This window comes from Chionomys nivalis, chromosome 14, assembly GCF_950005125.1.
Source record: "Chionomys nivalis chromosome 14, mChiNiv1.1, whole genome shotgun sequence".
In the NCBI taxonomy this organism is placed as follows: Eukaryota; Metazoa; Chordata; class Mammalia; order Rodentia; family Cricetidae; genus Chionomys; species Chionomys nivalis.
In genome coordinates, this window is record NC_080099.1 from 25,635,524 (window position 1) to 25,660,957 (window position 25,434).

The 25,434-nt window shown below is 36.4% G+C and overlaps 1 protein-coding gene across 1 annotated transcript in view; it reads right to left on the minus strand.

The window, feature by feature from the left end:
* Chsy3 (chondroitin sulfate synthase 3) overlaps nt 1–25,434 on the minus strand; it is a 212,929-nt gene that overhangs the window by 64,425 nt on the left and 123,070 nt on the right. The gene's annotated exons all lie outside the window — the stretch shown is intronic.

Consider the following 25,434-nt stretch of genomic DNA (forward strand, 5'->3'; position numbering starts at 1 on the left):
AGAGCCAAGGGTAATGCCATTCTAAAGAGCGGCTCTGCCATGGTATAGTGTGACTAAACCCACACCAAGTGTTATTTAGCAGCCAGGGGTTCCCCCATGCTTTGACAGCTTGAAATTCACTAGGATGGCTGGTCACAGACAGGGAGTAGGAAAAGATGAGGGACGGTAACCTAGAGTGAAGAATCAGTCTCTAAATTAGCAAAGTCTGGACAGAGGCCTTCTGAAGGAAACTGCAACTGGAATAGAGATGGTGGCTGGGGATTGATTGACAGATAAGTAGACAGCAGCACAGCAAGGTGTCGAGTCCTGGCCTTGCTACAATGTCGAGGAAAGAAGGGAAGAATCTGAGATTCAAACTGTGGTCATCTGGAGACACAAGATGTAAGAGGAATGTCAGAAAGCATTTCATTGGTTTGTGGTCACTTAATTCATTATTGGATTTGCCAGATACTCCCATGGCATTCTAATTAGATATAGTTTAGTTAGTTACTTTATAAATATTAACTCATTTGTTTTTAAAACACCATCATGGGACATGTACTATTATTATTGTGCACTTGCAAAACGAAAGCTAAAAGGTATATTTCCCATACTTCTAATTTCTCCTACTAGCTCTGGTCTCCTAAGAAGACTTAGGAGAAGTCCAGCAGGTCTTTATTCTATTGCCCACCACTATAATTGCTTCCCCTGCCTTCGAACCATTGTCACCGGGATGACTGTCTTCCTCATTCTCTAGTTGGAAAATACTCAAGTTTTTTATTGTCTGTGTAAGCCAACATCAAGAATCACAATTAAAGCAAGCAATGATAACTGGGTGTAATGTGGGGGTGTCAGCAAACCGAGTACTCAGGAGACTGAGGCAGGAGGACTGTACCTCCCAGAACAACCTGGGCTACCTAATAAGACTGTTTTAAGACCATATTTCAGTCTCCTGGTAGAAGATCAATAAAAAGTAAATAAATATCACCTAAGTTTGAGAATCAATATTTATCATTTTCTTAAGTGAATTTATGTAATCTTCTGGTATAGTTTCCATCTCATTGGATACAAAGTACAGTGCTAGTTATTTGGGCTTTAACATATTTCAATAATTTAGGATAATGTATGTTACAATAATAATTGTATTTGGAGGTACTGTCATTTGAGGTTTCTGTCCTACAACCTTAAGGATATGTTTGTTTAATTGTTCTTTACATAAATCATTCACTGCAGAAAAAAATAAGAATGTGACAAAAAAATCAAGTCTCATAAAATGATTCAGCATAAAATATAGAAAGACGACCACATAGTATCAATCTTGTGGTGGCACCAGTAGAAAGTGGGTACAATTTCACGTTACACTTCCAGTTCATCCTGGCTCAAGGACTAGAGTGAGCTGAGGCTACTTCCCTGTGCTCTAGCAACACTGTCAAACAGGGGCATACTTTCAATACAAGCAGAGGGTTCATGTGTATCTCTTGTAAAACCAGGGTAAAAATCAAAGCTGGAGAAACACTCTAGTTGGTTGGACTCTCTTCCCCTACCCCCACACCATAGGATGCACAGGATTTATGGCTCACCTGGAGACTGGTCCATGCACAGACAAGCCATGAAGTAGGATGAATTCCACCACACACTACTCTAAGGTTTGTCTAGAAGAGCGTTCTTGCTTCCTAAGTGCCAGGCCTGTCTTTTATTTTGTTTCACTCTGAGTTATCATTTATCTTTAAAAGCAGATATTTTGTTGATGGAATTTCCAATGTTATTTCAATAAATCTATTTTACTTCTCAGTTTAAATGCCTATCAGTATTTATTTTCTAAGCTATAACAAAGCCCACAGAATAGTACTTTGCACACTTTCCTATAGAGGCTGAAACACTTGTGTTTAATAGGGATGTAAGAAAAATCTGATTGGGGGCAAAAATAAGTTAGGACATTACGTTTGATTTACGCAGATTTTAAAGCTTAAATTCACTGCAAGAATAATATATTATTTCATCACTTGTTATCTCCCATTATGAACACCATCTGATATTCTACCCCATGTTTTTATGCAAAATTCACTGATATAAAGTAAGATATTTAATAGCATGATTCATGATTACAGAATTCTAAATATACCTCTTACCCCAATACAGCTGCAGAAAGACGAATACTACTTGCTTAAAATTTGACTTCTAATTACCTCTAAATATTAGCTACAAATGCGTCTGTGATAGTAATTATCTGGATTACATTGCTAACTACCGTGTGATTTACCCAAAGGAAAAGGAAATGAGGATAAGTTAACAAAGGGACCTAAAAGGGAAAATGATTAGGGTTTCGGTTGAAATAACGGTGAAAAGTGATTGTGGCATCTCTGTAATCTCATTCTTTCATTTCCTCTGATTTCTTTGCTCGTGTTTTCTCAACTTCTCCTCAAGAATACAAAGGCAACTTGCTCAGTTTACACAGAATCTCTTGACAAGCCATTGAGTCTCCAAGTGTGGTTCTCTAATCAGCTGCATCAGATTCCCTAGAAAACCATTACTTGTGAATTGCTAAACAAAAAGGCTTGTGAGTACCAGAACTGGAGCTATGGAGTTGTTTGCAAGTGTGCCAACAAAGTGACATGTTGGAAGATTCTGGATGCCCATAGCACCCCTAGAACTTCTGAATGCTTTCTTGAGGTTTGTCAAGAAGGGATGTCCAAGAAAGTGATCCTACTGTAGGGTCAGGAATGACTTTCAGTTTCCAATGGAAGGGTTTCACATGGGAAATTGCTAAAATAAAAAGTTTGAAAGGCACTAGCACTTCAGTAACTTAGTCAAAGACAGAGGATTTGCATTTCCAAGTCTTCTGGTCTGAGCACACTGGTGAGTTACAATTGAGTCAACAATTTATTAAGCTTCCCAATACTTAGTAATCTCATGTATGTGTTCATTAAAGAAATGCTTGAAATCAATTACATGCTATATTTTACCCATCATAATCTCAAAGGATATGTGGTATCTATTAATGTTTTCTTTCCAGAGAGCTGAAAAAATTGATACGATAATGCATTGGGTTCTGAACATGATATTAGATTCACCTGGTAGCTAAAACTTACTGATTTCTTCACTTCAGTTTGCTTGATCTAGCCAGAAATCTCTTTGTTAAAGTACTTTAAGTATTTTCTAGACAATTCACCAGAAACAATCACCTTCACCTATGAGTAGACAGTAAGTTTCCGAAATATAATGTCCATACTTGGAATGTTTTGTTAGACAATACAAGGAATCATTGGATAAATTAAAGTCCCCTGTTATATACAGAGATCTTTAAACACCTGAGCCAATGTTCAAATGTGTTCACAAACTTATAAATAACTGGATCTTGATATGTCTAAGACCTTGGGTCAATCCCCACCCTATATAATAAGGTTCTTAAAATGTACACTTATCAGCAATCCACTCTGGTGTAGGGTGCAAAGAACTTGAAATCATTGGTTGTTTTAACAACTGATACTTCAACTCTGGCTATGCTGTTAAAAGTAGTGTATGAAAGATTCTGGTCACTGAGTATTTAGCATTATTGATTTTTCATCTGGTAGTCCCACGGCTATGCAGATTTATGCTTTAATGTAACACATATTTGAAGAACTCAGGCCAGGAGGCGAGAAGTGATATCTTAGCTTTACATCAATAAGTGGGTCTCACTCACAGAGCAACATATTTTTATACCAGCACACATCAGTTTCTCAATGCTAAAACATGGAAATTTGTATACAAATAACAGCGAACATGTAAGAAATTCAATTCCTGTGAAAGCTAAAACAGCTGTAATATCAATGTGCCCATGACACAAGCCCAGTCTCCAGGGACAACAAACAGAATTACCAGGACTGCTTCCTGTTCTTAACATTGGAGACTTTGAAAGGGAGGGGAGCAGAGAAAAATGTAGAGCTCAATAAAAGAAAAAAAAAAGAAAAATATTCCCATTGAAGACACTGTATAAAACGTTTAAACTTTTTAAAATACCATGCATTTTATCTAGGTTTAACATGCACCTATGTTAATGAAGTGTGAAGAAGACTATAGAATAGATGACTTACTTTACATTCAACAACCTGGAGCAGATGAAGTACATTTCAGTGGATATATAATATAATATATATATATTATACTTATATATACTAGTAACATATATGTATATGAAATTTTATACATACATATGAAATCAACATATCTTTCAATTAACTTGGGAAAACACATATGTAAATGCATGTTCATTGTGGAGATTATCTCCCAAAAGTCCAAAGTAGATCTTATAAGAGATGGGTTTCATAGACTGTCATTAATAAAGCCTCTCGATAAAACAGAAGCCACAAATTAGACTGTGGTTTATGTGGGTTCACCTTTGGGGAATGTTAGACCATCTTTCTTAGCAATCACACGTATGTTAGAAGAAGCAGCTGTCCATAGTTGCTCTTCTTGCATGCTACAGGGGACATAACAGAAGAGAAGACAACCAGGTGGGTTTTGTCGTTCTTGTTAATGCTTTGTAACACATTTACCCAGCCACTTCACTTCTTTTAGCAGAGAAGAAACAGAACTTTAATCAAATCTGTACCCTAAAATTAAGTGAAAAATAATGACAACGATATAAAATCCCTCACTAAGTCATAACTTACATTCAAAGTCACTGCAAATCCCAGGGAGGGGCTCCAAAACAGCTAGTTTTACCACTAATAACTTTAACACTTCCTTACATTTCCTTTTCACTCTCAACTTCCTCCTCCCTTCTTGCCTTCCTTCTTTCTGTTTTTAAAAATTACACTAATTAAATCTTGTGGAGGGGGAGGGCGGTGTGTGTATGTGCGTGTGTGTGTGTACAGGAGCATGCCATGCATATGTGGAGGTTGAGGGGCAACTTGTTGGCATTGGTCCTCTCCTTGTATTATATGGGTTCTTGTATCCGACTTACTGCCTTTATCAACTGAGCCATCGCTCCACTCCTTCTTCCTGGTATTTTGAGTCAAGATTGCACTACATAGTGCGGGCTGGCCTTGAAATCATGGCAGTCCTGGGATTCCAGATCTGCGTTACCACACCAGGTAAAACACTTCTCTTACATAGACTAGTCACAGGTTCTTTGAGATCTCCAGTTCCTGAGCTGATGTATTTTCTTTCTAGCATATTGGAAGATACGGTCTTACAAACACATGCAGAGTTCCCTCTTCTTACATTATCCCTGCTTCTTACCCAATTCCCAACCTCCAGCATGCACTGCAGTGTTTTCCAAAGTGAGACGATGTGAGACTCTGAACCAGGACAGAACCTAAGTCTGATTAACCACATAGCACCTCTGCGTCCAGCACTTTTCAATTTCCCATCTAACATTTCCCAACACAAAAATGTAGAAAGTTTCACAGAGTACATATTACTTGTGTTTGAAAAATGTTTCTTTCCATAGAATATGATAATATGTTCCTCCAAAGAAGCCAACATGCATCTCTGCACCATAAAGTGTACTTTATACTCCAATTAATAAAGAAAATTAAGGCTCCTGAAATTTGGAAATCAAAGGGAAAAAAGTTTGACCAACACACTTGCCTTTGAAGTTTACAAGTGATTATAATAAAGATCTTGATGTTCCCCTTGGTTGGATCAAGATCCAAAAGCATTGATTTAATTTTCTCTTTCTTAAAACACTTTATTGAAGTGTTGGACTTGTCAAAAACTTGTTTTCAAATGTCCTCCTTATTACTTTCAATAAGAGATCACCCCCTAGTGGAAATGCAGTATGTACTAGGGTGTTTCGGTGCCCTGCTGGGCAAAGTTTAATGGCGATCTAAGTTTCTTAAGATAATGCTTATGTTCCAAGGCAAACAGATGGTTTTATAAGCAAAGGAATTTTTGATACAGTGAGTCCCCGTTAATATAAAGAGATAATAATAATTGTAGCATTCCTTGGACTTAATAACTAGTTCCTTAAGAACCTTATTTTAAAATTTCTTTCTCAGGTCAATTGGGATAGAAAACAGAATATATAAGTGGTAGGTTAGATCTTCTTTCTGTCCATAAATGTTGAGGGCATAAGACAGAAGAGTGAGACCAATGTTTTGGATTATTTAGATCTATAGGTACAATAAATTGTATAAAAATATGAAATGTTATTATTTGCCTCATGGAAATTAAATGCTGCATGCTAGGCCTATTCTTGATGCTTGAAATGTTATTACGCTAATAAGTTTTAAGCGCACTAATGTGCTGCATCATTATCTCTCCATGAATCCACTTCCAAGCTAATAATATGTGTATGAACGTTCTAACAAATGTCTAAATAAAGGTAGTGTTCAAAATGTAGTAAAAGCTTTATCACATTAAAGCAAATAATGAATTCAATCAAGCCTCATATTAATATACCACCATTCTACAAAAGTATAAAGCACATGTTTTATATACATATATATATATATCTTTAATAATATTTCACAGTCTAAATTAATTAATGCAATTTTATATAACCCATTCTATCTTCATTATAAATATTGCTACTGGAAATAGAACTTCAAACTTAGATGAATGGGAACTCACCACTTAAAAAGAAAATGAAAACTGCTTGAATCTTATACAAACTCTAGATTAATCCATAAAAGGAACAATACACCATTTGCACAGGAATGTAACAATATAAACTATGAATGCAAATGTGATTTATAAGGGTTTTCAGAAATTAAGCTCAGAATGTACATGGTAGTCACAGGAAACTTCAAACATACTAGTAACAGATGTACATATATAAGTCCTCATGTAATTGGTTACATCAAAGGTTTGGTATGGATTTTTAACATTTTAATATTTATAACATTAGTTACTAGCATTTTAATAAGCAGTGTCAGATCCTTAAATAAGCTAGGCATAAAACCAGAAATGGACCTTTAGGGAGACAAAGTGATCATTATTGTTATTCAATAGCAATATTCAAATGCATGACTGCTGATGTGGGATTCTCCTCTGCATGCCGTGAATACCACTGGTGAATAAATAAACTGCCTTGGCCTATTGATAGGGATGAACTTAGGTACGTGGGGAAAACTAAACTGAATTCTGGGAGAAAGAGTGAGTCAGAGAGAGAAGCCACATAGCTCCTCCAAAGACAGACACTGGAACTTCAGTCAATAAGCTATGGCCACGTGGTGATACAAAGAATAATAGAAATGGGTTAAATTAATATGTAAGAGTCAGCCAATAAGAAGATAGAGCTATTGGGCCAAACACTGATTTAATTAATACAGTTTCTGTGTGATTATTTCGGGGCTAAATGGCTGGGAAGCAATAAGTGGCTCCTCCTTCAGCAAATTTAAGTTACCTGCCCACTTGGACATATAATATATATATATATATATATATATATATATATATATATATCCATATATACCCATAATAACCCATATATTATACTATATATGCCGGTGTAAAGCACAGGTCTGGCTTCTCTTCTAGCAGTGTGATTCGGTTCCTGTACCCTGTTTGTGCAGAGGACTGTGATCTGTGACTCTACCTCTAAATAAATAAACCTTTATTATACTCAGTTCTGAGCTAGAGTGGGATTTCTTTTTATTATCCTTCTTCAGACTGCAGTGTACATAGACAAAATATAAAATATGGTACATATTCACAATGGAATTTTATGCGGCAGAATAAAAATAAGACCATCATATTCACATCGAATAGATTTAAGTGGGCATTAGTATGTTAAGTGAAATGAACAAGGCACAGAAAGACAAATGCTGCATGTTTGCTCTCATATATGAATCTAGCCCTAAAATTGTGTGTGTATGGAACATAGGATGCAACTGGGGAAAGAGAAGAAACCATCTGGAGGCAAACAGGGAACAGAGAGAGAGGCACCTGGATGGAAAGTAAGTATAGTAATATGTACTTTGTTTCATGGGTGAAGACATCATAATGAAACCTATTACTCCATGTGCTGCCTTAAGCTGTTTCAAAGGTCAAATGGTCATTGAGATTATAAAGCATACTTTCACAAAAAAAGTGGAAATTTAAAATGATACCTTTGTGTCACTATGTACACAGACCAGGAGCTTTTTAAATCAGTTTGGTCTCCAAGTGTCCCTGCCCATTACTAATAAAGAATGAACATGATACAGTTAGAGGCAGATATTATAACTTTTAGAGTAATGAATTCAGAGATAGTAATCCATGTTTAGATATGGCTGACCTATAACCATAAACCAATAAATGTGGATATTTACTGGTTACATCATACCAAGAACAGGGAAAATTGTGCTCAGGGCTAGAGAAGTCTTGGCTCTTAGAGAAGAACTTACAACTAACACTACTAACTCAGTATGATCTCTACTTACATTCTAAGAATTTGTCTTTATATACACCAACTGCTTTGGTCTTCATATCCTCTCCCTGAAGGAGATTTCTCTTTGCAAAAGACAGAGACCATTACATAATATAATAACCAATTGAAATACAGACTTAAGGGGCCCAGTCCCAAAGGATACACGTACAAAACACTAAGGTGCAAGAAACACTGTGGAAGAGGGGCCAGAAAAACTGTAAAAACCAGAGGATCAAACAAACAAACAAACAAAAAACAAAACAGAGGATCATGGAGTTTTCAGTGAGACTATGTCTCCTTGGAATGTCAGAAGATACACCCAGAAAGTCTCACCAGCATGACTGTTTCATGACCTGAAGAAGTCCAGCAACAAAGCCATGCTGATGTGGTGTGAATTCTTCTCCTTTGCTGAAAGAGATGAGATACTAAAGGCACAAATTAATTCACTGATAAAACTGGTCCTTTGCATCATTAGGATTTGAGTAATTCAGGAATGCCAACAACTGACAGGTGGTATCTTATGTAATTTAAAAGCTGCTGCACAATCAAGTGAAGAGACAGACAGCCTACAGAATAGTAGACAATCTCTGCTAGTCATATGTATGATGGAGGATTAAGATCCAGACCATTCACAGGATTCAAGTAACTACATAAGAAGAAATCAACACAATGAATAGATGGGCTAATGAAACAACAGACCATTCTCAAAAGACAAAGTACAAATAATTATTAAACATGAAAAAACTACCCATTATACAAATGGAAATTACAGTTCCACTTAGATATCTCACTCAGTGAGAATCTCAGTTAATAAGAAAATAAGTAAATACCAACTAAAGAGAACTCTTATACACTGCTGGCAGGGATGTAATCTAGTTGAGCCACTATGGAATGGACTCCACATTAGTGTAGCACAGAGAAATTTGCTCATCAATGTTTATTGAAGCACTACTCACAATAGCTAAACTATGTACTCAACATGGATATCCAACAACAGAAGAATGCATAAGGAAAATGTGCAAGCACACATATACATATACACACACACACTACACACATGCTGGTATTGTTTTCAGACATAAAAATAGATATCAGACATTTATGATTTTATATAAATATACAAATTTGTGTATTATCTATGAGTTGAAAGCACAAAAGAACCTGGATAGTGGACAAGGGATGTGAGACAGAGAACAGAGGAAGGGTATGGCAGAATGAGGGGATGTGCTCCTTGTATGATATATACTTGTAAAATAATATACAACCAAGTACCGTAACTAGTGATTATACATGAATGAAAATAATATTCATGAACTACTTTTATCAGAATTGACTGACATCTACCTAGTTAAGATAATTGCTGAAATAAGTATGATATAAAATTATCTCACAATATACAATTGACTGCACGCCTACCATGGAGCTGTACAATAGCATCATTAAGAGTTCATTGCTAATAAAAGACTCTCAGAGAAAAGACCACTTGGACTTGTTTGCTTTGAGATGAGAAAGAAGAGTCCCAGTTACATATAGTTCCAGATAAACACAATAAAAATACTGACAAAGAGTATGTTTAAATGCTTATCTGGAAAAAATATCCAAGCATGCTCATTATCAGGACGAAGTACCCACACAGCTCAGTATATGTGGGCAATTACTGATACTTTATCAACAAAGTGCCTTAATTGATAATTTACATATGGCCAAGATTAGTTTTGTGTTTGATTTTTACATGGGATATTTTGGCTATGATTCAATGATCATGACAATGGTGCTAACAAAACTTAAAACAAGTGATTGAAGTTACTTGAGTGAACTCTACCAGAATTATAACAAGTCAAATTGCTTCCAATGTAAATATAACTCCAAATGTTCAATTAGTAGTTGCTGTATAGAAATTTGCATAATATGACAGCATAGCCACAAACTATTTTGAGAACAGAAGTACATGAGATTAGAAGTTATGCTAAAGCCCATGGCATTTTATTCCAGGAATGTGTTACTTTATGAGACAAATAAGTCTGTCTGTCATCTCTGCATATGGATGGCCTCAAGTGACTTGGAGAATTGCTTGCAAGTACAAGTGTAAGGCATGAGGCTAGTAGCTAGGGCTCCTCACTCCGTAGTCCCTTCTAGCTCAAATGTGCATCCTCCTAAAGAGAATGATATACTAAACAGTTGCTGTTTGAAACAAAGTAGAACCTTAGAGCTCTAATATTTACAAGTTTATATTATTTTGAGGAGGAGAGGAGAAGAGGAGAGCAGGGCACAAGGATAGGGAGGGGGTGTACACTCCAGCTATCTTTCAGAAGTGACTCACACCTTGTAATACTCACTCTGATATTCATATTTTGCATCTGCAATTTACTGACACACAGTTGTCACATTAATGGTCTCCAAACTACTCAGGCCACTCGATCCAAGCACCATGAACGCTTTCCCTGACCTGATGGATCTCATCCAAGCTCCTCTACCAGTTGTGGCTCTGATGGCCTGGCATTATTCTACCTGGCTTACATTAGTGTCCCCGAGGACACTTTACAAAGTGTCTTTCCATTATGATTTTGCTCTCCCATGTTGTGCTGGATAGTTGTATGTCAACTTGACATGAGCTACAGACATCTGAGAGGAAGGGACCTCAATTAAGAAAATGTCTACACGGAGGAACCCACAGAGACGGCTGACGTGAGCTCTTGGGCAAATATGGACTCTGAACCAACAGTTAGGGAGCCTGCATGGGACTGACCTAGGCCTACTCCATGTGTGTGACAGTTGTGTAGATTGGTCTGTTTGTAAGGCTCCTAGCAGTGAGATCAAGACCTATCCCTGGTGTTTAGCTGGCATTTGGGAACCCGTTCCCCCTGCTGGATTACTATATATATCTCTATATCTCTATCTATCTATCTATCTATCTATCTATCTATCTATCTATCTATCTATCTATCTATCTATCATCTATCATCTTATCTATCATTTATCTATCTGTATATCTATATCTATCTATCTATCTATCTATATGTGTATATATATATATATATATATATATATATATATATATATATATATATGACAGGGCATGCTTTGTTCAAGTCCATAGGAGCCTGCCACATTCTGACTGGAGATGGAGGAGGAGTGGATGGGGAGGGGAGGTGGGTGGGAATAGGGTGGGGAGAGGGAATGGGAGGACAGGAGGGAAAGGAAACTGTGGTCAGTATATAAAATAAATTTTAAAAAGTTAATTAAATTAAAAAAAAAAAGAAAAAAGAGAGAAAACTTCACCACAAGATCAGGTTGTAAACAAGCCTGTAAGGCATTTTCTAATTAGTAGTTGATGAGGGAGGACCCATGCTTTTTGAGTGGTGCCACACCTGGGCTAGTGGTCCTGGGTTCTATAAGAAAGCAGGCTGAGTAAGCCATAACAAACAAGCCAGTAAGCAGCAACCCTCTATGGCCTCCGAATCAGCTTCTGCCTCAAATCCTTGCCCTGTTGAAATTCATGTTCTGCCTTCCTCTCATGATGAACAGTGTGGAAGTATAAGCCAATAAACATTTTCCTCCCCAAGTTGCTTTGGGTCGCGATATTTCATTGCAAAAATAGAAATCTTAACTAAGTCACACGTGAAGTCTACTATTCTCTTTAGTTCATCCATATCCTACCTTATGAGAACAGGAGTCCTTCTTGGCTTATGGTACTAACCCTCCCCTATAATGGTCATAGCTTCACCAGACCTCAACCACCCACTTTTTCTTTCTGAGTTCTATCACACTGTGCTGCTGAAGCACATTAGTGGGATTGAATGGGATATCTAAAAACATATCTATTAATTTGGTCAGAAGTGTTAATTCATTCCTGGAGTTTTTCATGCATATGTGAGAGCACTTTGAAAAAAAAAAAAGAGTTCCCTTAAGAAAATATCTCAGCTTCAAAGTACTGAAATATGTGTTTAATCAACAGCTTTGGTTTTAATTCTCTGGCAAACATTGTAAAAACATTTTTTAATCAATGTGAATAATCAAGCTATATATACTTCTCTTGAGTTTCAGAGGCTACCAATGAAATAGCAATAGGGAAGCATCTTAGAGCAAAATTCAATTTGCAGGAAAATCTCAGCCCCCCCCCAAATCTAAAATGGTGAAAATGAACTTTCAAACTTAACAACCAAGCAACAAATGCATTTAGGTATATGTAAAAGAAATACTAAGTTCAAAGTCCATTAACACATATTTATTTTTGGTCTATAATAGCACCTGTTTTTAAATTATAAGCCACATTAAATACATAAAGCAGCATGAGGCAACACATTATTAATGAATCATTACGGAGCCAACAATCTATCCCCATGAATCAGACAGAATTCCTGGAGGCACACAGAAAGCAGAGGCTACCCAGGCTAAGTTTGTGTTCCATATATGAAGAAAATATGGAACAAACAGAAAGGGCATGGCTTACCTGTGTTGAAAATGCCTGTGCCTCAGGTGAAATTTTGAATAATGTTTTCAATAGTAAATGATTTTTTTAACTTTTAAATTAATTCTCTCAGAAAATCATCCATTTTTGATGAAAACTATTTCATACATCCTCCACATGCATGTATATTTTTATGCCTGCATTCTTACCTAAAATATTTGATACAGAAAATGTTACCTAAATTTTAGATCTATAGAATGCACATCAAAATGATGAAACTCAAATAGGTCAAAATATAAAAAGAAGATAGCTACAATAAAATGAAACCAACACTCACAACGATAACATTTAGCAAACCTCCTAAGCCACATATTGCAGGCTCATATTTATCTTATTTTCTCTTCTCAACGTGGTACTACAATGCCTGAGGAGAAAAACTCATCTTATCTAGAGTAACTCTAATGCAATCCTTGAGACATGTTAATTCTGGATTTGCATAGTCTCTTTCAGTTCTGGATGTGTGCAACACATCTTATGAATAAGTAGATTTTTTTCACACAGCTAGGAAATCTGGCCAGGGGGTGAAAACGACCACAGAATGTAGTGTTGCTAGAAATTTTCAACATTCTAGAAATGGCTCTGAGAATGCATGGCTTGTTCCCAGTTGGAACATTTTAATTAGTCTTTGCCATATGTTCCATCTGGCTGAATCTATAGTTGTATCCCACACAGCAACACCTCTAGGCTGCAATGCAGTCCTGTTTTTTGTTTTTTTTTTTTTTTTAAAAAAAAAACAAAAAAAAAAACAGGGTATGTGATTCCATTGATGTTTTCAGGCAAATAGCTGGTTCTTCCTTAGCCCTTCAAGTTACCAAGTAAACAATTTTACTCTCAAGTAGGATACTCTGCTAGACTCATAACCTTTCCTCAAAGAACAAGCTGCTAAGAAAAATGTATGGGGAAAAGGTGAATAGACAAGGCAGCAGAATATTGATCTAAAATAGCAGGTGCTAGAATTCTCCTCGCACACATTCCTATGTTCTCCAGAACTCAGCCAATATTTAACAGCATGGATGTCAGCTAAGTCGCCTTCCAACTTTGAGTTTTGTTGTGAGGACTATGGGTGGTCATATTTTTACACTCTTATTAATTACATGATCTCATACCTATCCAATGAAAACATATGCTCGAACATACTTGAAACAAAGTCATTAAACCCATCTGCATGAAAGCTATCTTCATTGTTCTCCTTCTCTGAACCACATCACAGCAAGGTTGGCTACTAAATCAGATGGAACTACTGCTCAGGATGAGTGGTAACAAAAGTAAAGGAGTATCTTTGCAAATGGTCAATCTCAGTCAGGCTTTCTAATTCACATGTTGAATGAATCATGAGCATTTAAATTTTAAGTCCAAAAGTGTTCAATATTAATAGTGAAAATCAAGACAAGTAATTAGTCAAGGTATCAGCAGATAATTACTCATCACACAGCTTCACGGAACTATCTTGCCGTAGGAATATTGACTTTCTTCCTTGAGTTTTCTATTGATAGATGCTCAGTTCAGTTTATTACTAATAACTCAACACAGATAGTTAAGAATATGTAAGAATGTATCTTCTAGTACCTATGGAGTTTAATTCTTGAAACTGGATAACTAACATCTTTCAAAAATCACCACACTATTTAAATACAGTAAAACTTTTTTTTCATAATTTTTGTTATTTAAACATACAAATTCATTAGATGTCTAGAATCTCAAATGGGAGGAGTATACACAAGGATACACATAAAGACTTTTCAATCATGTAGTTCTGATATGTTCTTATTTTGTTCCTCTGCTCATATATAATTTTGTCATTAAACCTTGATGTTTTTTCAAATTCAGTGTGTAATTTTTAAAATCTTTGTGTGGAACTATATTTCTTGTATTTATTATAATTCAAACATGCCCAGAGCCCATTATGGTTGGGGCACATTCTTTATAAGAGGCCACCTCTATAACAGCCTTATTTTGAGCCAGCTCACTGGAGATTCTACAGTAATCATCAGCCAACTTGAAGGCTTGGTAAAGCCTGCCTTGAGGGACTTTATGATTTTCACTCAAGGATGTTTGTCAATAATTGTCTTTAGAATTATATCATTTCATGCTTTTGCCTCAATTCTGAGTCCCAAAATTTAATTATCAGAGATGATGCCTCTTCACACGGGTATGAAAGAAATGAAAAGGTTGAATTTTTGATATCACCTTTGAAAGTAAAGACTTTAATACAAAGAAAATTAATTGGAAACAAAATAGAATCATTCACACCTTTTTGTAGGAATCTATGCATTGATGCACTCCAAAGGCAAGGTGAATTCTGATCACTTTCATTTTAAACCAAAGAATTCTTGAGGATTCTGTCAAGACTTCACACAGCCACTACATCTATATTAAAATGTCCCTCATGTTTAGTAAAAGAATATATCACTAACAGTGAACACATCTTGCCTCTGCAATGCTGTCAGCACACCAAAGGTCGTGTGGAGAAGGAGAAAGCACTCCCTCCCATATGTTCTAAGTACTGTTTGGAAAGGAGAATTGCAAACACCAGAAAGAAAAACAAATCCGACATAATTAGTCCATTTTTACCAAATGCCAAACAAACAGTATTTGTTAATCTTCAAACTGGTTTGTAGGAGGTAGAACTATGGTTTATTTTAGATGTATACAGCTGCGTGAGGAAAATAAATGTTAATTTGCCAATATGCTCTATCAATTAGATGCTGCTTTGCCACACTGCATCTTCATGTCTACATCTACAGAATGGTTTCACAGCTGCCCAGGTGCATATTTGGGCCTCTGTTGCCAGACATGCCCACACAATATCACGAAGGCATTTCTTTCAGTCAAATTATAGCTAGGAACGAACATCAAATGTTCATTATTCACTACTCACTCTTATTCAGATTTAAAATACAGATAATGAATGCTTTCTAATTTGAATTTTTATTTTACACTTCTAGAATATTGTAATGATTAATGAATTCTTTTGCTGAAAAACCTTGTATGAGTTTTATGTTCTTATTTCCTGATAAGGTAGAGTTAGGAATCAGAAGCTCCACTTAGCAATTGCCTTTTCTAGACCTTCTGAGTCCTAACAGGACCAACAAGTGACAGCATGTACCAGACGCTCCGCTAACTAATATACTTAGATCATCTCATTTAGCTCTGCCACAAGCATTTTGGGGTAAACATCATTATTTATCCCTCTCTTTTTCTGAAAACTTCATTTCATAGAAGTCTTCTAATTTGTCTAAGGTCATGGAGAGCATTCCACCCTCAGTGAGATTCTAATCCTTGGTAGCTTTGTGCCTGGCCTGTGGCTTTACCAACAAAAGCACAAGTATGACAATTCTCATGGGTGTTGAAGCAGACAGAAGGCTCTGAATTCGGTCGGCAGCTGTGGTGGTACACGGGAGTCGAGTCACAGGAGGAGACAAGCAGGCACCCCAAGTGTCTCTATCAACTGTACACTCAAGTCAAGCCATTGGAGACAAGCAGGCACCAATGTGTCTATGTCTACTGTACACTCAACCGAGTCACAGGAGGAGACAAGCAGGCACCCCATGTGTCTCTATCAACTGTACACTCAAGTCAAGCCATTGGAGGCAAGCAGGCACCAATGTGTCTATATCTACTGTACACTCAACCGGAGAAAAGCAGGCACCCCATGTGTCTGGGTCAACTGTACACTCAATCTGAGTCCCAGGAGACAAGTGAACATCCCATGCATCTGTGTCAACTGTGCTCTAAAGGAGCACTTATGCAGAACACACTCATTCTGCATCCCTGCTGCGCTCATGTTTTCCATGCCTCATTTTATAACACTGTGTGATTACAGACTCCAGGATCAAACCATCTTCCAAGGACCCATAGTTCTATTCATTGTAGAATGGCACTTAGAAACAAACACAAAGAACATTTTAGTCATGTTACAGTAATGATGTATCTGAAAACCCTTACAGTGAGCAAGGCTATAAGTGAATACTTTTTTTTAACTTATTATTCTTCAGATATATCTTTAAAAAATTCTTTTAACTAAATTTTCTTCCAATGACACAGTGCATATTGTTCTTTGTAGTGTTTATTTTTGGAAAGTTTGAATTTAGTATTTTTAAGTTGTCTATAGATCACAGTCATATATTTAAGGATAACTAAAGGAAATGCCTGACCCCTCATATAGACTCCTACACAGTCCAAGAGATCAGTTATTGCTTGGACACAGTTTTACAAATCTGCCAAAGACCAACAGAAAGGATGTCACTCTGCATCCCTACCAGGAGCTTAGTGGATGGGCAGAATAAGGTGAACATACAGAGGGCTACTGAATTTTTGTAGTCAATACACAAATTTTTGTCATTAGGGAAATATTAATAGCAATAATCCTATGTGGAATGGAAGACAATGGTTATCAGAACATTAAAAGAAGATAAAATAAATGTGCAGAAAAATAGAGAGTAAAAATATAAAATAATTTCTAATGATCAAAAAGGTATCTGGAATTCTTCTGTGTCAAAATAGTAATTCCCACGAGTGTACTCCAGGACTTACTGCCAGGGCTGAAAAAACATACGAGGTGAATATGAAATTCCTCTTTGAGAAGATGCTCTTTCTGAAAAGAGTAACCCACCAGAGAAGGTGTTGCCCAAGGACAGGGTCTACTGTCCTGTTGGGCCAATCACCGCGTGACTCTGTATTTCCTCCTACATCTCTCATGAGTTCCTTTCTATGTCAAGTAAGACACACAATGCACAACAATCAATGTTAGGGTAAGTAAGTAATTTTAGGAGTAGGGAGCCAGGAAGAACCTAAGATAAATAAGTATGCAACAATCACCATAGCAATTGCTGTAATATTTATGCATATTTTCTTAGGTTGTAAGAAACATCTAGTTCAATAGAACTCATAGTTTTAATGTTTATAATTGTGAATAAAAATAGCCATCACTTGAAAGAACACAGTGTGATCAGACCAGTCAGACAGACTAAACAGTTCTTTACTGCACAAGCCACTGACATGTCTACATTTTTCTTTGTGTCTGACTCTTATAGACTGTGGAAGTTTCCAAAGAGTTCATTTGTGTCTCCATCAATATTGTTTTTTTGTTTGTTTGTTGGATTGTTTTAAGGATTTTAGATATCAGTAATAAAAATCCCTTTCTGTAAAACTTGGAGATCACTGTCACACTAAGTGATAACCTAATTTAAACTATGCATTTATATTTACTTACATATGTATAATTTTAATGAAACATAAAAATAATTGTATGACTCTGTGTGTCTTTTTAAACCATACTCAGTATTATTTAAAAAAAAAAAAAACCAGTGCCAGGAATAGAAAAAAAAATCTCTCTTTAAGTTGTTGGTAAGGGGAATCCAAAAGATCCTCAAACAATATAAGCTGTTGTTGTTGCCTTTGGTTGCCTTCAAGAAATTAAAGGTAAGTTCTTATTGCTTAAGACATCACACACTTTGGGCACAGAACTTGGATAAATAGAACTGGAAGCAACTTGGAAGCATCCTCCCTGAGGACTAGCTCTCAATATACCAGGAGGAGCTATGTAAGCTGCCAAGGGGAAAAGCAATTAATATCTCTGTCTAGCTGTGTTACCTATGAACAACTATGATTAAAATGGTATTTATATCCTGAGGGTAACCATCAATAATCTAATTGAACTGAAGAGCTCTTTAATGGAAGAGTATTCATGCCTATTACTGTAAACCTAGCCAACTATCCATGGCTGGTGTAGTCATGCGTAGTGCACAAGAAGAGAACCTATGATTACCATTTTACAAAACCAATATAATTTTAACTGCATTCTAAATACATATCCTTATACTCATATGTAGCTCTGCCCTCATGAAAGAAGCTTCTTTGGGCTACATATAGAGACCATTAATGAAAGCCACAACAGGTCAAAATACAGAGGTTTTTTGTGGGATGCCCAACCTCAGTTGACACACCTATAGCACAACACCTATACCTAAGGATTGAGGAACATGGAGGAAGACGGGTTTGGAAATACTATAAGAGCCAGAAGACCAGGTTGGGACATTTTCTGCAAGATAGTGTCTTCTACACATGACAAGGAAGTGCACCTATACAACAGGTAATCTCATCAACTTGGTTGCCTAAACATGACCTTAAAAATGACACCAATTGACATACCAATTGAGATGGGGAAGGAATGTCACAAGGCTTCACACTTAGAAGAAATGGTACAGGTAATTAACAGTTGGTGAGAGAGGAACAACTGGTGTTCTTTGTGGACAAGACCCTGACGGGTTAGCCAGTCCCAAAAGAACATGACTAACCACATATGAGAAGTGCAAAAGGATCTCAGCATATGTGCATATATGCATGTAGAATTATAATTACAGATTAAAAGACAATGAATTTGAGGAGTTAGACATGGGAAGAAATAGAGGAAAGGTGATGAACGAAAATTATGTAAATACAGTACTCATACTTGAAATTCTCAAAAATTAAATAAAATAACAAATATATTTTTAAAATCTCAAAAGAAAGAAAATCCCCAAAGTCAACCAAATAATATATATTAAGTAAGAAGCTATTTAAAGCAGCAGTTGTCAGAAATGTCTGAGGTGCTTTTTTTATTTTAAATTTTGAGAACTTCATAAATGAGTACTGTATATGATTTTTACCTCCCCTCTACACTTCCTGTGCCTCTTATCCTTCTCAAATTATTGATATTTTATTTACTGTTGTTAGATATATACAACCTGATGAGCCTAGCTAGTGTTTTTTTATGTCTCTGATCAGGATTGATATCTTGGGACCAGATAGCTTCCCAAGGGTCTGGTCACTGAAGAAGACTGATTCTTCCACTCTCAGCTGCCATTAACTGCCTTTAGCTCTTCACAAAGAGATGGGGCCTTGTGAGACTCTACATGTCCACCTTAGAATGGTGCCATTATGCAGGTCTTCTTTAGGCAACCATATTGTTGAGATTTCATGGGTGCAGACACCTGTCACATAGAGCAGTCCGAATCTGGATACAGACACTCTGGTTCTCTGGCTTACAGCATTTCCACCCTCTTTTCTTTTTTTCTTTTTTGGTTTTTCGAGACAGGGTTTCTCTGTAGCTTTGGAGCCTGTAGACCAGGCTGGTCTAACTCACAGAGATCCGCCTGCCTCTGCCTCCCAAGTGCTGGGATTAAAGGAGTGCGCCACCACCGCCCGGCTCCACCCTCTTTTCTATGATGTTCTCTGAGATTTATTTGAAAGGATTTCATAGTGGTATCAACTGGGGTTGGACACTCCATAGTCGACTGTTCTCTGCATTCGAGCCAGTTGTATATTTCTATAATAGTCTCCATCTGCTAGACAAAGAAGCTATTTTTATTTGTGGGAGGTGAGAGCTACATTTCCTTGTGCATAGACGAACAGGGTTTTAAAATGTACTTAGGAATTATACGGGTTTAGAAAAGCGGCAATAGTAAATTCTCCTCTAGGGTCCATGAACTCACTAGCCATGAATAGTGGCTAGCTTTATGGTACGAGGTATGAGTCCATTCCTATTGTGTGTGCGTTAAGTTAATTAGACAGCTGCTGTTACCCTCAAGATAATAGCGTTGCTTTCAGACCATTGGTGATATATTGTTGGATGGTCATTGCTGTAGTTCATAGGCATTACAACTGGGTATGACTATGGATTGTTTGTCTACACTGGGCAGCTTGAAGACTATTCTGATTCGAGGAAAGTCAGTCCTCTAGGATGAGGGTCCCAGGTCAAATCCAGTTCTATTGCTCCTAGTCCTGTGTCTAAAGAATGCAGCCCTTTAGCAAAAGTGTCTTACATTCAAGGTTTTGGAGGAAACGGGAGGAACAGAAATAGTCTATGTGATTTTAAACATAGCTTGAACTGAATTTTAAGAATAATCGCATAGTGGTTTCTTTGAGTCTATTTATATAGAAATTTCATATTCGATGGAAAATTACACTATAGCTGAGGTCTCAGGTCAAGTGTATGTTGAAGCAACAGTGGGGCTTGGTGAACTTCTTCAGCTATGGCTCACTAATAGGACAGACTTGCCAAAACTTGATTCATTTTGGCATTTATAACTTGGTTTTGTCTCCCAATATATTGCTTTTGTGGTGTGACAATATGAGGCAGGATGAGATAAGCACTCTCTAGTATCACCCAGAAGAATCAGGTGTGGTTTAAATGTGTTGAGACTCAGAGCATGGATACAGAGTGGCCAGAGGGCAGACAGAAAACTCTGTAGGTTCTTCATGTGGCTCAGTGGCGAATGTCTATCAATGCAGATCGAGCAGAATGGGAAACTGATGGATTGGAACCAGTCATTGGCTGGAGCTGTTTGGGAGACCACTGCTTCAGATTCATGTCTAAAGAGTACCGATTGCCTTTTCTATTGTTTGAGATGAGAAAGAGTTAGGAAATTAGGAACTCTAATGTGATCTCTTTTTAAACTCAAGGCTAATTAACCTTGTGAAGCATGAGGTCTAGATGTCTTAACAACTTAACACATAGGCTGCTGAAAACGGAATTTTTATAAAAATTCCCACCACGTACTTTTACCACAAAATTCTTTTGAAATATTTAAGAAATGCAATTTGCCCATGTCTAAATACTTGTTATTAAAAAGGCATTTATCATGGTTCCTGTATCATAGACTATTTTATCATATCATAACCTTGTGAACTTTTGAATTAAATCACCTTCCTTAATTCTACAGATGAAGAACATGAAAATTCAAGAAGCACAATTTTGTTTGTTTGTGGTTTTTTTTTCCTTCCCCAGAAATTTATGATCATGTTTTTATTTACAGAATTGCATTTAGGTCTAAAGATATCTTATTTTGCCTGATCCTGACACCCAATATTTAAGTTATTCACAGCTATTTTGTGAATAAGGCAATGGATCGTTAAAATTATGTCCAGTTTCTCCCTTACTTTATTTTAAGAGTAATTCTCTTTAGTACATAGGAATTCAAATTCATTTGTTTATACTTGGTATCTCAAAGACACAGCTGAAAACAAGATGCTGCTTTGGGACAAAAATATAGATATTCTTTGTTTCAAAGAGAGGACATTGGGATAATTACACAGTAAAAAGCACTGAGCCATAGTCTGATAGGAGAAAAGCAAACCCCTACATAATTAAACATAAGAAAAACAAGATTTCTTTTAAGATCAGAAACAGCCAACCTGAAGCATGTGGCACTATGCCAGCAGAGTTCTGGTACACAGGAATTACAGATGCTTCATAAACAGGTCGTCTCCAATTATAAAGGAAAAAAAAAGCAGATCCGAAAGGACAGGAAGTATCCGTGTGTCAGAGAGATAGCATCTAGAAGGTTATACCAACAGAATACTATAAATAGTGCATCTGCTCATATGAAACATAAGCAAATAAATGTGAGTCCACCTCAAAGACTATAAGCGCTTCTGAGAAGAGGAAGTAGTTTCTCATTACGTATTCTCTTCTTTCTCTCCATTGGTGGAAAGGTTACACCGCACTAATGAGTGTAGCACATGAACAGAAACAACCTAGAACTATGTGTGTTTGAGAAATGAACGTGTGTGTTAAAGTCTATGTATGTTGGTCATAACCAAGTCTAAAAAGAAAGGGGAAAGTAGTGCAGTAATTTACATGTTCCCCAGATTTTAAAACATTTACAGACTGGTATCGTCTCATGGCTATAAGTGCTTAAATCCTCCAGAGCTGTGCAAAGTCCTAAAGGGTGAAGAGACAAAAGAAGTGGTACGAGGAAAAGCGACCGAATTGGTACCCTTGAGGAACGGTCAGTCTTGCTTTCCTAAATGTTGACTACATCCACAATGATGATATAGACAGAAAGAGACTTCAGGAAACCAGTACTACCAGAGTGCATTCTACCGTATTCGCTGGATGCTTTTTCACAGGTCAGAGGGTAGGAAGACCTCAGCACCACAGCACAGGGTTCTTCACAGATCAAAAACAAAGTCTAATAGGAAAAAAGAAATCCACTAGGATGTCCAGAAGGCACTAAAACCACATAGAAAAATTCTTCCCTGTTACTTCTCTTCTGCTCTTCTAACCCTCCAGTGCAGAGGCAACATGGAGAGTGAACAACAGAGGAAAGAACGGAAAGCCAGGGCTGCCTGAGCAGAAAACAGACTTTCCATTTAGCAAGACACTGAAATTTCTATAGTAACACTAGGAATGAAGATGGGAGTCTTGAAATCTAGAAGTGTGTGTGTGTGTGTGTGTGTGTGTGAGAGAGAGAGAGAGAGAGAGAGAGAGAGAGAGAGAGAATCTTGCTGTGTTCGGGTAGTTCAATAAATCACTAACAACTGCATTCTCACACTGACGTGTAAATACTGGGTGAATAGCTTCCCAGATGCTACCTGGGCATACACTAGCACAAATAAGCCTCCATTTCCCTTGCCACCAAGACTTCATCAGTGTCAATTTACAGAGCTATGCATTTCATTTCCTTGTCTGTTTCCATAGATCCACACAAAGAGAAAGGTATACAATTCACACACATGCAAACATGGGAAATCTTATTTTCTAATACATAATGCATAAAAAGAAATCAAAGTCAAGTGATGCTTGTTAATCTAACAGGAACTCTGTTGATACGATTAAATGAATGCTTCTGACTCCACTGTCACCAACAGATCAAATGCTGAAACTTTAAATTAAAATTAAACAAATGGATATATTCTGTGTCATTCAAAAATTAAGACTATTGATTAGCACATAAACAATATCAATTTAAAAGTATAATTTTTCTTTGCTGGCTACTTGATGTTTATTAAAATGAAATTTTGTGATTGAACAAAGTAACTCCATGTCAATCAAAAGAACATATTCCAAATCTTAAAACCCTTCACAAACAAGGACTGTTTAGTTCAGACATCAATTTGATTAATTTTTACTATTTGTTACATTTTAAGGTACACTTTAGGTTATAAATGCATATTTTTTGTAAAAACAGTATTTTCATATTTTCCACTTAAACATTGAAACAAGCTTATATTTTCTTAACAAACAATAGGTACATATATTTGTGGAACATAGTATAATATGTTGACACATGTGTCTATTGTGAATTGATAAAATCAGGTAAATTAGCATATTTATTAACTCAAATATTTTTAATGTCTTTATGATAAGAACATTTAAAACATCTAAGTTAGTTTGAAATCATCCCAACTATAGATACTACTTATAAGTTTTGAGTAATAATTCTCTTATCTGCTGAAGACAGCTAATTTTCTATAATTTCAGATATTAAAATCATAGTTAGAAGCATGAAAGTACACCTCATTGAAGATTTTCTAAACATAACATCAACTTTCTTAAGGTAACAACAGAATATGCTTCTGAACTCAGACAGGATTTTTGTGGATAAAGTACATTAGTTAGTTTAATATTAATTATTTAGTAAAGAGCAAGAAATTGTAGGAGTGGGCAGAAGGGCTACTTACTTATACAAATACATATTTCCTATTTAGAGACAAAAAATCACTGACATGCCACTTCACACCTATTAATAGAAATTTATGAAGGAAGGAAAAAAGAAATCTTAACATTCATCTGTTTATAAAAAGGCCAAAATATATACTTAAAGATGTCTGAGGTATTTCCATATAGGAAAAAATCAAATAACAACCAAACCCCAGAAATTATTTATTATAAAACCATAATACATTTTTGCTGGCATTCAGGATTGTATATTTCAATAATTCATAAAATATGAATGCACTTTAGAAAGATGCATTGGAAAAATCTTCTAAGATGAAAATGTACACCGAGAAGTTATTCATTGATTACCAATTCATCCTTTTCAAAATAGTCATTATTTCTCATCTAATTTGTTAATGGCAGATATATTATATGTTACTTCATGCAAACAACTCAAATTGGCTTTAACCATTTTCTTGTATTCACGCCTAAGTAATGAAACTTGCTTATAAAATGGGATTGTCAGCCTTGGGGCAGTGGAAATGAGCTTTGAGAAAAGGAAAAGATAGATTTATTTTCCTATGCATACATTTCCATAAAATTTTAATGGGACAGAGATATATATTAAGATTATAGAAGAAGAGGAGCTACAAGATAGCTCAGTAGGTCAAGGTGCTCGCCATTAAGACTGATGGCCTGATTTTGATCTCTGATATGGACATGGTGGAAGGAGAGAACTGAGTATTACAAGTTGTCCTCTGACCTTCACAGACCAAAAACTGAGTTAATTTAACAGCTGATCAAATGTGCAACTCTCACATGTAAAGTAAAATAATCTGAAGGGAACCAAGTAGTATTTTTTTTTAATCACAGGAATCACTTGTATTAAAAAAGCAAAAGGAAGAGTCTCATCTGAGGGGAAAGTAGGAAGGTAGGTATGTTTTTATGCTATATTCAACAGGAACTTACAATGTTACCCCTGTCAGTGCTTCATTGGGAACTTAGGATAGTACTCTGGGGACTTATAACGTTATTCTGGTCACTGCTTCCATGGTGGGGGGAGGGGGGACTTAGGACATTCTTCCTGCCATTGCATTCAATGGGAGCTTACAACATCACTCCTGTCACCTCCACTTCTATCCTAACACAGTCCTTTTGGAAAACTTTTTGATACCACTGAAGTCTTATTACACAGACATAGAAGAGTAATTAAATACTCCCATTCCT